At 31.3% G+C, this 18149-nt stretch overlaps 1 non-coding gene across 1 annotated transcript; it reads left to right on the plus strand.

Annotated features, from left to right (window-relative positions):
* The first annotated feature begins 17402 nt into the window (after positions 1 to 17402).
* Positions 17403 to 17509, plus strand: LOC114581296. The gene has a single exon (XR_003703156.1). It is a non-coding gene; the product is annotated as a small nucleolar RNA R71 (small nucleolar RNA).
* The last annotated feature ends 640 nt before the right edge of the window (positions 17510 to 18149 follow it).

Here is an 18149-nt window from a genome sequence, read left to right on the forward strand (position 1 = left end):
GAACCAAATAAAAATTGAGAAGAAATCTCAAAAGCATTAAAAGAAACCTACACCATTTTCCATACGACAAGAATCCCACAAGATGTGCCCATCTCGAGATGATGAAAAAAAATCCCAATCTTCCCCAATAAGCCTATTAATTTCACTCCTATCAATATGAGAAAGCTTAGTTTCCAATAAACCAATAAAAAAACATTATTATTTTTAACAATTTCTCTATGATATAGAAAAGCCTCCCTCTTTTTGGCCCCTCTATAGTTCTTAAAAAGAAAATAAGACATTTAAGAAACTAAAGGGGAAACCTCCCCGCCTCTATGCACCATCATCACATCCCCTTTTCTCTTCCTAAGATTATCTTCAATAGGTCCTAATGATTTAAGTTGTTTCAAGCATTTTTTTAACACTTGAAGAACTTAAAGAATCATTGGATAAGATTGTAGAATTTGAAATTATCTTTCTTTCAGAATTTGGATTCATGACAGAACTGTTGAAGTCTGATCAGATTTTATTCTGTGACTTTTGTGTATATGATCTCTTCTCATCATTCTCCAAATTACCCAAAGAATTGTCTTCAGATTTTTGTCCAACCATCTCTTTATAAATTCCCATGCCATCATCATAACTGCCATCAATAGGAACACCATTAACTACAACAGCACCTGCTATAGAATTTGAATTTGCAATCTTATCAACTTCATAGTCTTCCAAATTTTCTTCAGTAGCAACATCTTCATTAATACGAGACAATACATTGAAATTGTTCTCATTCAGTCAGGACAAAAAACAGCTGGATTCAAGATCAACATCTTTATCTTTAATAGACTCAGCTTGAATCATATCTAGTTCAGAGATTACATCTACTGACATCTCACCAGAATCTTCTTGTTTAGTTTGAACATCATGCATAACCACCACTTCATGAAGATTTTTAAAATGATTGGAATTTTTACTATTGAAACTAGATTTTTAAGAATTCTTATTCAACCAAACATTTCTCCTTTTGTTTCTAAACTTCACATGATTCCAAGGTTCATATTGAGTTTCATTATGCAGTAATGAAGCATTATCATTTGCTTTTGAAGAGTTCTCCTTATTTTTGTTGTCATTAGAATTAAGAGTTGCCTTACTAGTACTTTCCATGCACAAATCAATACTATGAACAATGTTCCTACAAGTCAAACACATTGAGGAAATTTTCTTATATTCAATTTTCTAAAAAAAAATTCCATTCTTTCCCTTTTCCCAAACTCCATGAGGTAGTTTAGTGTCCAAATTTAAGTGAACAAAATTTTTAGCAAACTCTCTTCTTCCCCATTTAAACATATTTCCATCTAATAACATGGGAGACCCTACTTTTGATGCAATCTTAGCAATCTTAATTTCATCACAAAAAATTAATGGCAAATGAGGAAAACAAATCCAAATAGGAGAGGTTAATCCTTTTAAAGATAATTAAGAAAATTGAGGTGTCCATTTGTTAATACCAAAAATGTGTCCTCTCACATACCTAGGACCACCACTCAAAACTTCTTCCATAGCTTCATTAGATTTAAATGAACATAAAATCCAATCCAAACTGAGAGAAGTTAAATGAAAACCACCAAATCCTTCCCATTGATGCCTTAGGTCAATACTACATATAGGGAATGGGATATTTTTACCAAAAACTTTGACAACAAGAGAATTTTTCAACACATTGACTATTTCAGCCTCCTTTACTTCATTAAGTCTCACAACATTTCCCTCTTGCAGTATAGACTCAAAACAAAGATGATCAATTTTGATATTATGTGTTTTGCTCCAAGCATTCATAAATTGATTTTTTTGAACCAAATTTTCATGCTCAGAAATTCTGACATAAACAAAAGAGACATTATCAATACTCTCAAAAGAATTTTTTGGAAATTCATCATCAACTAAAGGAATTTTATCCACATGAGCAGACAAATGAAATTCAGAATGATTTACTTCTGAAATACCCTGATTAGTAAATCTATTTACTTTCAAATTAAAACCTAAAAAAGTTGAAGTTTTTAGATCATTGATATTCGATTCCAAACCAAAAATTTCATTCTTCAATAATGTAGATTGGGCTTCTACATGGCCATCGTCTTGTTGAATTAAGATTGATTTGCCCTTGCCTTCCACCTGAGCTAATCTGGGAGGATATGGACACGCACCTTCCCTAATAATCAAATGTCTTTGTTTGAATTGATTATCATGATCATTTCCATGAAATATTGGATACTTTCCTCCAAGATTTCTTGAACCATTAAAATCATTCAATTCTTTGGATGAAAAAGAAGAATGGGTTGGTCAATCACCAAAGTTCAATGATCGTTTGCCCTCCGCCACCATATCTGAAATTCAAAACTTAGGAGTTTCTCTCACTAGAATTCAGAACTTTCTCTCTATAAAATTTAGGACTTTCTCTCCACTCTGTTTACTTATATGTACTTGTAGGAGTCTAGAAGGTAATTATCCCTCTTCCTTTGAGGGATATTATCTTTTAAAATTCTGTAATAGACATGGATCAAGAAGACCAATTATGGTGCTTGGCTTCCTTTATTTCCTAAAGAATCTAGTTTTTAATTTACATTCTTCATGAATTTATATATTAAATTTTATTTATATATTACTTCATACATACATGTATTGCATTCAGTTGGATGATAAATTATTCATATTAGCTGGTAGTTTGTTTTCTTAGATTTTTTATGGTGTATGTGCTCTTGTTGTTTGCAAGGACATATGTGTTAGTTTTAGGATAATGTATTTTAGTATTTCATACCCAAACACAATTATCTGTACAGGTGTAATTGTATGTTTTTTTTTTTTTTTTTAAATGTACACTAGGCCAGCACACAAGCCTACAACAAGGAAGGGGGGCCTAAGCAAGAGGGCTACTATACTATTCCTTATGGGTTAAATGTCATTATGTCATTGAATATTTTTAGAAAATTAGAGATACATATTATAATAGATAGTTAAGTTTAGATTATATTAAGTGCATTGTAGAAGACTTAGAGTTAAATTAAAAGATTTTTTTTTTAAAGTGCATTAGTCAGATGTAACATATTTTGGAAGTCCTAATTAATGTCTGTATTTAAAATCCTTGCTTCCAATTAAATAAAAGCTATATACCTTACATACATCAAACTTAGCATATTTATTTGCAAAGTGTGATTAGGTAGTTAGCTGGTTGTGCACTCTAACTAGATGTAAGTTCAGATTTACATACAAATTTTGTTATTCCTTCTATGAGGATTATATCACATATCTAATAAATTATCAACTTAAATTCTAAATTTAATCCTGGGTTAAAATTGATAAAATCCTAACCATAAAATAGATTTGAGTGTTTTTAAGCTTTCCTTGAAAGCTTAAACACTCCCTACCTCTCTTTCATTGACTCTATAAAGAAGTGTTCATGCTTTATTCTTTTTCTAGTTGGTAGGTTAAATATCAAAATCTTTGATCATATCTTTATAAATCTAAAGAAGTCTTGTCACAAATTTTATTGAGAGTTTTCTTAAGATTCATCTTGGGATATAATTAACTATAAAGGCTTGCCTCTATTGGGAACCTAGAGCCTAGTAAAAAAATAAACCTTGCTTCTATTTGCTATAGTAAGGTAAAAACTCTATATGTAGATAAAGTCTTATGTATTAGTTAGTTTCATTTTCAAAATGATAGGTGAATACACTTTTATCTTGAAAGATTAATATTACATTTATTATGCTAAGTTTGATTATCTATATAGATTTCATTTCTATTTATGAATTGATGGTGAAGAATTAGTTTGTCTTTTGAGATAATAGGATGCTAGCTATGAGAAAGAATTAGTCTGTCTTTTGAGATAATACAACCAAAATACCAAGGACTTGGAGTACTAAAGACCTTAACAATTTCTATCCATAAAGGAATTTTTTATCTTTCCTCACTATTGATCGGGGCTGTGGAGTGCACTTTTGAATAATAAAAATGTTTAAGGATACATCTTCCCTATATAATGATTAGGTTTTCTTTGATATATAAAATATAATAAACTCTACTAAATAAATGCAAGTATACATGCCAAATAAAGTAGTAAAGTGAAAGAGTAGTGGTTCGAACCCACAAGGAAGTGTGCTTTCAAACTATTAACTATTATTATTTTCTCTAATTATAATATTATCCTACTAAAATAAAAATTTTAGATGTGGAGATTCAATCACTAACTAAAAATAGTTAAAATAATGGATACGATGTTTAAATAAAATATTTTTTATTGATGAATATAAATTGCATATCTTTTTGAATGAAACTCTTATTTGTAATGTGATTCAAAGCATATGTATCCCTTGATCTCTGCCAAGCTTGAAGGGGTGAAAAGAATATCTACTGATCTCCTATAGTTAGGCAAGGGAACATAGAGACCAATCTGATTTCAAAGCTAAAAGAGTTAGCGTTTAGAGAGAGAAACTGACATTTAGAGAGAGAAGCTGTCATTTAGAGAGAGAAAGTTTTTGAATTTTCAAATTCATTTCTCCTTATTTTCATTCCTTTTTTTTTCAATATTTGGTGGGGAAGATGGTGGCAGATGGCTGCCGGCCATCTTTGGCTTCGGTGGCAAGACCGACTTCCATTGCAGGTATAAAAAATCAAAATTTGGGTGGAAACAATTGTCTGATAGCTGGTTCTAAGCAGAATGATCGCAATTTGGTGAACAAGAGTTTGTACGGAGTGTTGGTTCTAGGCTCCCCTGTCCATGAAGGGGCTAGCCTCCCCTACATGGATAATATTGCCTCATTTATCGTTACAATGCTGGGATGAGTTGAATGTGGCAAGGATTACTTCTATGATTGGTAAAAAATTAATGTTGGATGGGAATATGTTTCAATGGTGAAGGAGGGAGTTTGCAAGGGTGTGTGTATGGATTAAGCTTGATCAATGCCTTCCTTTAGAAGTGTGGGTGGAAAGTATTTTAGGGAGATTTTTTCAAAAAGTTGAGTATGAAAAAATCTCAACTTTCTATTTTGAATTTGGAATGATTGCGCATGTGAAGAATGATTGCAAACATGGTATTCATGTCAACAAGGAACCGATTGTTGGTTCTAATAAGGGTGGGTTGGGTTTGAATGGTGAAATAAGGCAAGAGATAGACAATGATCCTTCATAAGGTCCATGTGTTCTTGTTAATCATAAGAGAAGTAAAAGATTGATCTAAAGAAACACTAATGTGAAGCCAATGAATATGAGATATGTAAAGAAGCAATCGAAGCCTAATTTTGAGATTCAGGATGATAGGATTAATGTGAGTTCTGAAGACTGGATTGGATCTATTATGCTGGAGCTGAATAAGTTGAATGCTAGTACATAACAAATTGAAGAGGGTGAAATTACAGAGGGACTGGAGCAAGGTATGAAAGATATGCAATTTGCTGGAACTCAAGAGTCTGATGTTCAGATAATAAAAAAATCTTTAGAAAACTGATGGTGTTATGGGTATGGTTTTGAATCCTATTAGTTCTATTTTTCCATTGGATGTTAATAAATTTGATATTTTGAGTGTGGAGAATGATGACAAAGATGGAGAAGGTGTGAATGAAATAAAGGTAAAAGGAGATGTTGATGAAGGAAATGCTGTTGTGAATGAAGGTGACAGGTTGTGAAAGGAGGATGGCTGTGGAGGAAGAATTTACAGTGGCAAATTTTATTGTGGAGTGGTTAAGGAATTTGGTAACATTGGAGAGTTGTCCAAATTTAAGCTTGCTAAAGAACTCAAATCTTTAGGGCCTATAAAAAATGCTCCTCGTGGTAGAAATTTGGAGACTGGTAGTAAGAGAAGTGATGGGGGTTCATCCCCTAGGGTGTTTAATGAATTCGATCACTTTTTGGAATTGTAGAGGGGCTAATAAGAAAGAAGCCATTCTCTATCTTAGGGAATTTGTTAAAGATTTTAATGTTTTATTTGTGGGATTGGTGGAGACCAAAATTAGTGCTTTTGATAAAGTAACTTTGGAGAATATAATGGGTTTAGACTAGGATGTTTTTCTCCTTCCGTAAGAAGGTTTATCTGGTGGTGTTATGATCTTTTGGAGATCAGATTTGGCTTCATTTTTGGTGTTGAAGACATCGGATCAATGTGTGATTGGGGATCTAAACGTCTTTAATAAAGGTGTGTGGATGATCTCTACTATTTATGGAAATAAGGAGGTTCATAAAAGAAGGGTGTTATGGTATTGCATTCAGGAGGTTTCCCATAGAAAAGTTGCTTCCATTGTAGGTGGGGATTTCAACTGTATTTTATCTCAGAAAGATAAGAAGGGTGGAAGAAAGTTTGTGTTTTCTCAAGGTCCAAAGGAGATGCTTAATTTTATGAATACAAATGACCTTCATGAGGTAGGAATCGTTGGACCAAGTTCACTTGGTGCAATAATAAGATTGGAGGTGGAAGGATTCTTGAAAGGTTGGACAGATGTTTACTTAACTTTTTGGCTATCAATTATATCCAGGTGGGAGTGGTTAGACACATTGCTAGGGTGGTGGCTTCGGATCACCGTCCTATCGTCTTTAAAATTTTTGATACGGCCATAAAAAGTAAGGGGTCCTCAAATTTGAAGATGTGTGGATTTCTTTCAAAGCATCGGCTAATATTATTACTAAAGTATGGAAGAAGGATTTTAGAGGGGATGATATGCAAATTCTTTACAAAATGTAATAGAGCTTTGAAAGATTTGTTCTATTAGAGTAAGGTGATGTTCAAGGAATTCTCTAAAGATAAGGATAGATTGAAATTGGAAATCTTTTAGCTACAAGAGGAGGAAGCTAGAGAAGGGTGGTTGGATAATGAGAAGTTATGGTTGCTTTGAGTGAAGATTAAAGAGCTGAATGTTAATCTTTGCCATTTGAATACATGGAGGAATCAAAGAGCCAAAGTGATATGCATTGATGAAGGAGATTCTAATACTAAAATTTTCCATTCTTTTGCTAATGTTAGGAAAAATGGTAATTGGATTTCTCAAGTTAAGAAATCATATGGTAGTCTCACCAAGGAGCCTAAGGAGGTGGAGGAGGTTTTTTTCAGTTTTTTTTAAAACAAGTGGAAGGATAGGGTGTGTTGCTTAGAGAATTGGCCTTCTACTAGGAAGGTTTTAGAAGATGAAGACAGGAAATGGCTGGATGCGGACTTCTCCAATTCAGAAATTATGAAGGTGGTTAGGATGTTATGTAACAACAAGGCTCCTAGTTATGATGGTATGACGTACTCTTTTTCAAGTTTTATTGGAATTTTACAGGGGAGGATGTTTGTAGAGAAGCGAAGAGTTTTTTTTCTTTCGAGAAAGATTTGTAAGGAGTGGAAGGATACTTTGGTTCTGCTTATTCCAAAGTTAAGTAATCCAGTGACTCCTTCTGGCTTCCGTCCAATTAGCCTTTGTAATTCCATTTACAAAATTGTGGATAAAGTGCTTTTGAATAGATTGAGTATTGTAATTCCTAAAAATATCTCTAAAGAATAGGTAGCTTTTGTTAGAGGGAGATCTATCTCAGAGCATTTATTTTACTAGCCCAGGAGGTCTTGAACAAAATCAAGTTTTCTAAAGCAAGTAATGGATTGATGGCTATCAAGTTAGATATGGAACAAGCTTATGACAGTATGAGTTGGACTACTCTTAGAAAGATGATGTTTGTATTGGGTTTTTCGGAAAAGTTTATTAACTTGGTGATGGATTGTGTTGTGGAACCAAGGTTTTCCATCTTGATTAATGGAGGTAATTCTAGATGGATAGTGGGGAAGAGTGGCTTCCGTTAAGGTTGTTCTCTATCTCCTTTATTATTTATCATGTGCTCACGATTGCTTTCTAATACTATTTCCTACAAAGGCATGGATTTCGGTATCAAGATTTCTCCAAGGGGACAAAAAGTTTCTCATTTAATTTATAAAGTTGATATGTTGGTATTTTCTGATTCTAAAGTTAAGAATATCAAGAAGATGAAGATCATTATAGAGGATTATTGTAAATGGACGGGTCAAAAAACAAATCTTCATAAATTTGCTATGATTTGTGGCAAATCAGTTTTGAGAAGAAGGAACAAATAAATTGGGAAGTTATTTGGGAATAAGCTTGTTGATGAGATGGAGTACTTGGGAATTAAATTAGCTCTAAGGATGTTGAGAAAAGATGATTTCCATATTTTATTGGATAAGGCTTTCAAGAAGATAAATGCTTGGGGGAATAGGTACATTTCTTTAGCTGGAAGTTGGTGTTGGTGAAAACTAGTTTTATTAACCTTCCCTTGTTCCTTATGGCTCACTCTCTTTTTCCTTTGAGTATCTTAAAGGAATTTGACAAATTAAGTAGGAACTTTATCTGGAATAAGTATGATGGATGTCATGGACTGCACTATGTGGCTTGGGATGTGCTGTGTAAATTGATGGGAGTTCAGTCGGCTGTATCGGGGGCGTTGTGGGCAAAATTTACATGGAATTTACTGAATAATCCTGCTACTCTGCTGAACAAAAATTTGTTGACCAAATATGGTGGTAAATGGTGGAGCAATGAGGATATGAAGGGCGGCTTTTCATCTTGGAAGATCATTGCTAGTGGATGGAAGGCTCTAAAGAGTTTTGTAAGATAGAATGTTATTATGGGGTCGAATATAAATGTTTTAAAAGATGTATGGATCTTGGACAAGAGTTTTCTTAAATTTCCCACGTTTGTTGAAATTTTTGATGATAATAATTTAACTCTTGATTTTTTCGTTCATGAGGGAAGGTGGGACTATGACAAGCTGTTGTTATACTTTGGAGAAGATCCTGCCTATATGATAGGTATTATTCAAATTTTTCAAAAGCAGGATGGAGAATTTATGGAATCGAAGAAGAAATGGAGTTGAAAATATATTTCATCATTGCTGATTGAAGATGGCTTGAAGTAAGAGGATAATGTAAATCCAGTTTCATGGATTTACAAGCTGAAGTTGAATGCTCGAGTGGAGTAATTTCTTTGGGGCATCTGTAAGAAGGATTTTCCTACAGCAGAATTTCTTATGAAAAGAAGGTTATCTAATAGCAATTTGTGCCCAAGAGATTGTGGAGAGGTTGAAGACATTTATCATGTCACATCTACTTGTTCTAAGCTGGTTAAGGTGATTGACTAATTAAGGAGGTGGGGATTCAGGCTACCAAAATTTTCTTCTTTCAAAGAATGTTTGTATGAGATGGAACTTTTATCTGGGGCAAATATGTTGGTTGTTAGAATCTATGTTTCTCTATTATGGTTCTCTTGGAATGATAGAAATAGAGTAAAGCATGGAAAAATAGGAGATAGCGTAGTCTTGATTGCTGCTAATGTTCTAAATTTTGTGAGCACAACAAATAAGCATATCCTCTCAGATAACTGGGATGTTAATTAGTAACCTAGGCTACTTTCATATACTTGGCATCCTCCTCCTCTTGAGTGTTAAAAAATTAACATTGATGCTTCACTTATAGGTAATTATGGGGCTGTCATTGGAGGGATTGTTCGAGATAGCAAAGTTAGATTTTTGTTAGCATTTGGTTTTTGTGGTGTTCATTGGGACATATCACAGATGGAGCTATTGGCGTTCAGAGCTATGGAGAATGTTTTAAAAGAAAGCTTTCAAGATGCTAAAGGTATTATCATAGATGGACACAATAAGAATGTGATCCAGTTTCTTCACAAGTTGTACAGCAAACTGAAGGAACTTGGTGGAAGCATTGAAGATAAAGAGTTGTTGGTTTTTAATTATTCGAATAATGTTATTTTTCATTTTGTTGGTCAAGATTGTAATAAGTTGGCTGATTATTGAACCTACTTAGCTTTTTCTTATGATTTTCTTTGGGATAAGTTTTGTGAGAGTAATCTTCCATCTTCTTTTACTAAAATGGTGAAGGAAGAAAGTGATAGGTTGGTTTATTCTCACTAGTTTGTATCTAGGCTATTTGGTTTATTTCTTTTTTAATGCAAATTGTGTTTCTTCAACAAAAAAAAAAAAATAAGAACTCCTACAGTTATATCATCTCCTTAAGAACCATGCATATTTTGCATCCCATGTCTAGGTATATAAACATACTATTTTAATATTCCTAGTTGTTATTGCATTCTTTCATTAAGGCTATACATCAAACTTGGTTTTAACTACACATATGACCACTGTGTATATTAAATAAACAGCATAAAATATTAAAAATATCATTTAACTTTAAAGCACATGAATCTTCATTAGTACTTAATATGTTCTCTACATTATTAATCCAAAATAAGAGAATTAGCCAAACATGGAAGAAAAGATAATCAAACTTATTTTCATTAAATTTATCATCAACAACAACATTATCAAGCCTCTATACCACTATTTAGGGTCAGCTGCATAAATTCTTTTTCTCCATTGTGTCCTGTTAAGAGTCAAATTCTCTTCTAAATCAAATAAAGAAAGGTCATTTTATTTTCTAATAATAAAACTACAAGAGAGTGGTATCACCAAGTAAGATCAATGTATTTCCTCTACAGTCATTTACCATGTAAAGTTCCTCTAACAAACACTGACTAAGAACCTTAATGATTGTATCTATCAGTTCTCTAGTCTCCCTCATGAGAGATATAAAGAAGTACTATGAAAAGTACTAAAATTAGATAAGTGACTAAACACCCTTATAAAGAAAACATAATGATTGTTTATAAGAAAACATAAATTAGGCAACTAGCACTATGGTGCTTGAAAGATTGATAACATTGCTTCAATAAAATGAACTAAAGCTGTTGCGCTGATGTTTTTGCTCTGTTGTCATGCTTGCTGATGTGCATCAATTTTTTATTAAACAATTGCATCACTTTTCTTATAAATCATGTCCTTTAAAATTTTACAAATGCTACATCATAGTGCTTCTAACTCTAAAAATGACGTGGCACATGAGTGGAAAATTTGGTTCCAAGACATGATTGATTGTGATGCCACGATGCTTGAAGATAGTGAGCATGGCACTACCAAGCTGACCATTTTGATTTCGTGGTGCTGTCAAATAGAGAAGTTTATGCTATCATGTTAATCTTTTGGCTCCTTATAGTTTCCTTGGAGGTGCAATGACATTTATTCATCTATCACCGTAGTGTTGAATAATACTTAGAATTTTATGCCCTTTTTGTATTTTTCCTACACAATATTACTAAAATAATATAATTTCACTGAAAATATTACACCTTAAATAATATATTATTTATACTTATCAAATTCTCCCTAGTTTAAGCTTTTGTTTGTCCTCAGGTAAATAAAAATTTTGCAATTCTAATTAAATTAACCAAAGTAAAAATTGATAGTTTAAAATTACAAAAATATAGGATAATACATTTTAGTCTAGGAGAAGTTAAAATTAACAAGGTTATAATTCTAGTTTGGAAAAATACTAATAATTACACTAATCAGACATCTTTCTTATAACTTAATTTGAATTCATATGTTATAGATTTAATTATTAACTTTTTAAATTTAAAGTGAACAATGTAGATTAATGATTAGATATGTTAGTAGATAAATTGAAGCTTCATTAGTTCACCATTATTTATACTAGTTTTTTTTTATTTTATCCTTTATGAATTTATTTATAAGATTGTAATCAGATTCTAAGTTTTTAACTGGTACCAATTTTTTTAATATACTTATCTTTCTATTTTCTTGTATTTCTTTTCTTTTTTCAGAAGTATTTTTAGAGTTATTTTTCTTTTTTATTTTTTGGATTACATAGCTACTGATTTTGAATATCAGTTTGCTATAAATCCTTCTACATCTTAATGAATTTTGTGCAAGGATTTAATATGATTAATAATTCCAAATTCAAGTTGCATATGATTTCCAATTTTAATATACTCATATCTAATCTTTATTCATAATTATTCATCTTCATTGCAAAAATTATTATATAAAGGTATAACTTACAAATTAAAATTAAAATAATAACTTAATTGATCTAAATTAGTTAATTATTTATTTTTCCCACTTTATGAAGTATAAACAATGTTCATTTGAACTATTATCTAGTTTTTTTATCCTAATTTTACATAATTTTTAACTATCATTTTTACTAAGGTTAATTAAATAATTAGAGTGCAAGAGTAATAAACAATTGTAAGCATGAGATGATTTTTAATAAAATGTAAATAAAAAAACAAATAATAATTAACACTACACATGCTTTCATATGAATGATAAAAGGAACATAAAGCATTTGATAACATAACATGAACATACACATGTTAAAAGATAACTAGTGCACTAGGCACAAAAAGTACAATACTGACTCTCATAAGAAAAACAATAAATTATGCTCACACTAAATATAAGAATTTCTTACATAACTGAGTTCTCTTTTAAAAGACATGACTTATAATAAAGATACAAATATGTTGCAACTCAGAAATCCAGCTTGAGAATATGTTTTTTAATGATAGAAAAATATTTTTGTTTTGTTAATTTTATCATTTCTCCTAGCATGTACTGGACATTTTCTGTTTGTTGTTTGTGTGTACTAACATTTCAGAAAAATCATACTCTAGATCACTGAAGACTTCAAGACAGAGTAGATTAGGGTTTCACGTATTGAAGTATATAATTTTTTTTCTCTTGAGTCTAAGAGAGTGTAACTATAATTGGATAACCGTGCACACAAACTCTAGAGGAAAGAGTCCAAACTTAAAATTTTAAAACTAATTGTAATGCATGATTTGCAATTGTACTGGATGATTTGTCATTTTTCTATCCAAAATGAAGTTAATCAAATCATTTCTTGTATTTTTATATTGTTCTTACTGTATGATGTCAATTCGTACAGATGACTGGTAGAGTACAAAAAAGGGTGCATACCAATTCATCCCAAATGAATTCAATTATTTTTGTAATATTTATACAGTATAATATTAAATTGTATAGCAACTAACAGAGTATGAAATGGGGTCATCCATGTTTGTACCAAACGAAGTATGATATGCATTAACTGTTTATATTGTATGATGTCAGTTCATACACATGACTAACAGAATATGAAATAAGGTTCATACAGTGTCGTACCAAATGAATAGGATCAGTTTTGAACTGTTTATATAATACGATGTCAGTTCGTACAGATGACTAACAGAGTAGAAATAAGGTTTCTATAGGAAAGTACCTGGATTTTTGAACTATTTGTTTAGATGATCCTTGATTGTACTATATGATCTTAAATCAATTCACTTGTAATTTTTAGGATTTTGGATGGTTTTTCTCATATTTTCTTTATAAGAGTTCTAAAAACTAACACTCAAAACCTTTGCTATGATTTTCTGTTGAGAGAGGCCATTGAGTATGAGTGTTTGGGAGACATTGTGAGAGTAAAGTGTGAGAGATCAAGTGAGGGGGAGCTGTGAGGGATTCATAAGGTTGCCCAAAGCGAGGATCTTTTTTTTCTTCTTCAAATTTCTACCAATCTCCTCTAAAGGCTTTTGACAGAAGATCTTCAACATTATGTCGCGATACTCTTCCATCACCATGAGGGTGGAAGAGGATGATGGTTCTCTGTTGTCACTAGGAGAGTGAGAAAGGATGAAGGTTCTCTGGTGTCACTAAGAGGATGAAAATGGATAAAGGTTCACTGCCATCACCAGAAGGGTGAGAAATGACATTGGCATTCTTTCGCACAAGGTTGGTGGAAGAGAGCTTGTAAGGGATTCTCTGCCTTGCTATGGAGGAAAAAGGAGAGTCACTTTGATTTAATGTAATACCTCAAGAAGGAGTCTTCAGGGAGTAAACATAAGTATAGGTTTGACCAAACCACCATAAATTTGGTGTTCTTCTGTTCACTTTACTTTTTCAATATTTTTATTTTTCTGCACTTTTAAATTTTGTGGTTGAAAAATTTATTGTAATAATCATTTTATTACATAATTACATATTTAAGGATTATTATTTAAACTTTCTAAAAACAACTTTTGAAAATCTAAGAAATTTTAAAATTATTAATTTACCCCCATCTTGGTTAGCCTTGGGACAATTCAATAAGGTCTAACAACCTACTCAAACTTTCAAAATACACATCCTCTCTTTCTCCAAAATCAAGATTTCCGTATTCATCTAATCCACAAGGTTTTAATCTATGACCATTAACCTTAAAAATGTGAAAGTTTTCTTATCTTGAATCTTATTGGCACCATTGAAATATATTCTAATAGTAATATATAGTCAGACCCATCTCAATTTAAGTTTTCCATGGCAAAACTTTTTTTTTGTAATTAAGTATAGAAGATTTTGGCTAGGATAAATTTCATAATGTAAAATTTTACATTTATGCATTTTCTTTATATCTTCCTTATATCTTCTTGTATCTTCACGAATTTCAACTATGAACTCATAAATTTTATTAATGATAAAAGAACTCTACATGTGGAGAAGAGAAAAGGAACCTTAATTTTTCAAAGGTTCTTTATTTCTAATCCTAGAGAAGGAATGTCTTTGATTGGTTCTGCCCATTACTTAAGTTAAATTTTTAGGAAGAGAAAATATAGCACTATACTCAAGGACTGGCAAGAATTGAGAATTAAACTTCCAACTTGAAGTTTTTAAAATTTTTAAGTGAGAGGAGGTTTTAAAATTTTAATTTTTAAACTATTAAGTACTGTCTTTGTGTTGTAATTCTCCCTTCTTCTCTCAAGTTTTTTAGGCAAACTCTAATTATTATTATTATTTTTAAAACTATAAAATCTACCTAACATACCTAGACCAAAGCATGGTTGCCTCCCTTATTGTACAAAGTGAAAATTCATGAGGGTTGTTAACCCTTTATGAACTAGCCCAAGCTAACCAAGAAGGGGGCGAATTAGTTATTTTAAAAATTTTATTAAGGAAAAAAAAATATTTTTGAATATTTTAAAACAAATAATTTTATCCTACAGTGTGGAAGCAAAGCTAATTTCATAATAAAAAAAATTAGAGATTTTAAACACAGAAAAAATCACAAAAAATATGGAAATTAAATGCAAATAGTTAAATAGAAAGAACACACCATAATTATAGTGGTTCAGTCAACTTGACCTACTTTCATTTCTTGGAAACCACCTTTCTAGGTATTGCACTAAAAGTAGTCTCTCATTTTACCTCCATAGTAAGGTCGAGAAGCCCTTATAAAATCCTTCTACTGCCTCAGTGATGTATAGTATTTTGAATCCTTTTACTCCCTCATGGAGTAGGAAAAGAACCTGGAAACCCTTTTAATCCCTCCTAGAGTAGGTAAAGAACCTTGAAATCCTTTTACACCCTCCTGGAGTAAGTAGAGAACCTAAAACCTAATGCCGATGAAAGTCTCCCTAGAGCCACCAAGGAACTAAGGAAGAAGCTTGAAGAAGATGGTGGAAAACTTGCTTGGAGCAACCTTTGTGAATCCCTCACAATGATCTCTCTCTCTCTCTCTCTCTCTCTCTCTCTCTCTCTCTCTCTCTCTCTCTCTCTCTCTCTCTATCTCAAATCTCTCCTCTCTTCCTTTTCTAAGCTCTCTCTCAGGTCAACCTAACAGCATAAGATCTCTCAAAAGATAATATAAGAGATCAAATAGAGAGCTTCCTAAAGAAGCCTTAATTTTTAATTTATCATTGAAGACCATCCAGTATAATCCTTAGATCATTTTGTATAATTAATATAAAATAGCTCTTTTTCCAGTATGATCAGTATTACAACGTACAATCAGTTTAAGTATTTATATAGATTGTCCAATACAATTCTGTGATTGTCTGGGATAATTAGTTCAAGATTCTATATTGATCATCCAGTACGTTATGAGATGATGGGGGTAATTTACATATTATCGTGCACATCCCTCAGTATTCCCAGTATAATAGTTTGTATTATTAGAAGAAAATTATGGTTTTTGACTTGGATGATGGGGGATTATCCCATGAATATCAAAGATTTTCTAGTAAGATCATCTTAGATCATCATGAATGATATAATCAAGCAATCTAACCATAATTAATCCCCTAATCATAGGATCAATTTAGACATGATTGTCATAATTTTTCTATTATGATATATATCATCCTATACGATTAGAACAAAATTTGAAGTTTAAACTATTCTTAAATTATAATTGGCGGCAATTTTTATGTCTATAATTAATCATCTTATATGATCTGAATCATCCATTATGATTAGTTAATTAATCTTACTTAATAATGGGTGCCTTAATTAGGATTTTTTATATAACTGATCATCGAGTACAATTTACATCATACTATATCATTAGTTAAAAAATCCTTTTTTCTCCTAATTCATTAACTCGCCCTCTTAAGTTTGTGTGTGCATGGTTACTTTGCATGGGGTCCACTAGATTTATGACTTAACTCAAGAAAGGTAAAAGTACAATGAAATTGAAATTATAGATAGACTTAACCCAACACTACCTGATCTTGAGTTGATTTACATTGCAAGTGAACTTGTGGACCTAAAAGTTTAGTAAGCAATGCAAATAAAATAGATATGAAATAAAAGTAGTAGTAAAGAAATAATAATATTTTTTATCATCAAAGTCACATTACTTGGGCCCAGGTTTGTAACACTAAGTATATAGTCTTCAGCCAAAATTGCCTAGATTTTTTAATTTGGCTTGGCTATAATATTTCCATTCTTCAAATAAACTTTGTTAAGATATTTTTCTTTTTGTTTTAGGTTAAATTTAGTATTACTAGGTAAAGATCTAAGAGTTCTGCTACTGACTGTAATAATAAACTGACTTAGTTAGGTTTCCAAATTTTTAATTGAAGTAGCTTAATTTTGCAATTGGTTCCCTAACTACATTACTACATCTTCCAATGCTAATTTTTTTATTTCCAATTTGATTTCTTGGATTAAATCTTAGAGGATATAAAGGTTTTGGATTAATAATAGGTTGTTGAAGATTATTCCAATTTGCTTCTTGATTATTCTTCCCATTATTCCATTGATTGTTCCCACCTACATTATTTGACCAATTAAAATTGTTATGGTTCCTCTAACATTAATTATATGTATTTGAATAGGGATTATTTTATCTTCTAATTAAGTTAATATTTTCAATTCCTTGCACATTACTTTCTTCAATTGAATTTTGATCCCCCAAAGATTAAATTCCTAATCTAGAGTTTACTTTGATTGTATTCAATTTCTAAGAAATTGTTGTAACATGTGTAGTAAAGATTGATAAAGCATTAGATTCATAAATTCCTACTAAATTTTAGGATTTACCAAATCAGCAAATCATTGAAATTTGCTAGAGCCAATTCCTCTATTTATTCACATACTTCCTCAAATGACGTAGACATTAATGATCCTCCATCTGCAACATCAATTAAGAAAGAGATCCTACTAATTCATTATAAAATGTTTGAATAATCAACCAATCATGTAAATTATAGTGAGGGAATTTTTTAAGTATTTTCTTAAATCTTTCCCAACTCTCATAAATGGATTCTCCTTCAAATCGAGTAAAAGAAGTTATATCATTTCTATGTTTGGAAGTTTTTTAAGGTGGGAAATACTCATCATTTTGAGCCAACTCATTTTAAGTACTTATAGAGCTTGGAGGTAAATAATTCAACCTTATTTTTGCATTATCTCTAAGAGAAAAAGGGTATAATCTAAATTTAATAGCATCATCAATTAAAACATTGTTCATAAATTTTGTACAAGTTTTTAAGAAACTGCTAAATATAAAATGGGATCTTTTATGGGGTCCCCCAAACTGAGTGTTCTGAACCATTTAAATAATGACATCTTTAATTAAATATTATTTGTTTGGATTCCATCTACTAAAGGGCTTGCATGATCTGTAAGAGGTGATTTTGATTTAACTCTGGTTCAGTCATTTTTAATATATCTTTTGTTCTTCAAATTTTATGAAGGTTCTCTCATTTTAATTATCAAAGAATAATAGTTCCTTTCAATGGCTATAAAGCATACAACCAAAAATAAATAATTAGTAATCAAAGAAATTTAAAATATATATATAAGTAGGTCTAACTATATATGAAATTAATTAAACAATATAGTTAAATTTAATAAAAATGAAATACTTCCCCAGCAACAATACAAAAAACTTGATGGGGGATGTGGAGTGCACTTTTGAATTATAAAAATATCTAAGGCTGTATCAT

The sequence above is a fragment of the Dendrobium catenatum genome, unplaced genomic scaffold, assembly GCF_001605985.2.
Source record: "Dendrobium catenatum unplaced genomic scaffold, ASM160598v2 fragScaff_scaffold_1637, whole genome shotgun sequence".
Lineage (NCBI taxonomy): Eukaryota > Viridiplantae > Streptophyta > Magnoliopsida > Asparagales > Orchidaceae > Dendrobium > Dendrobium catenatum.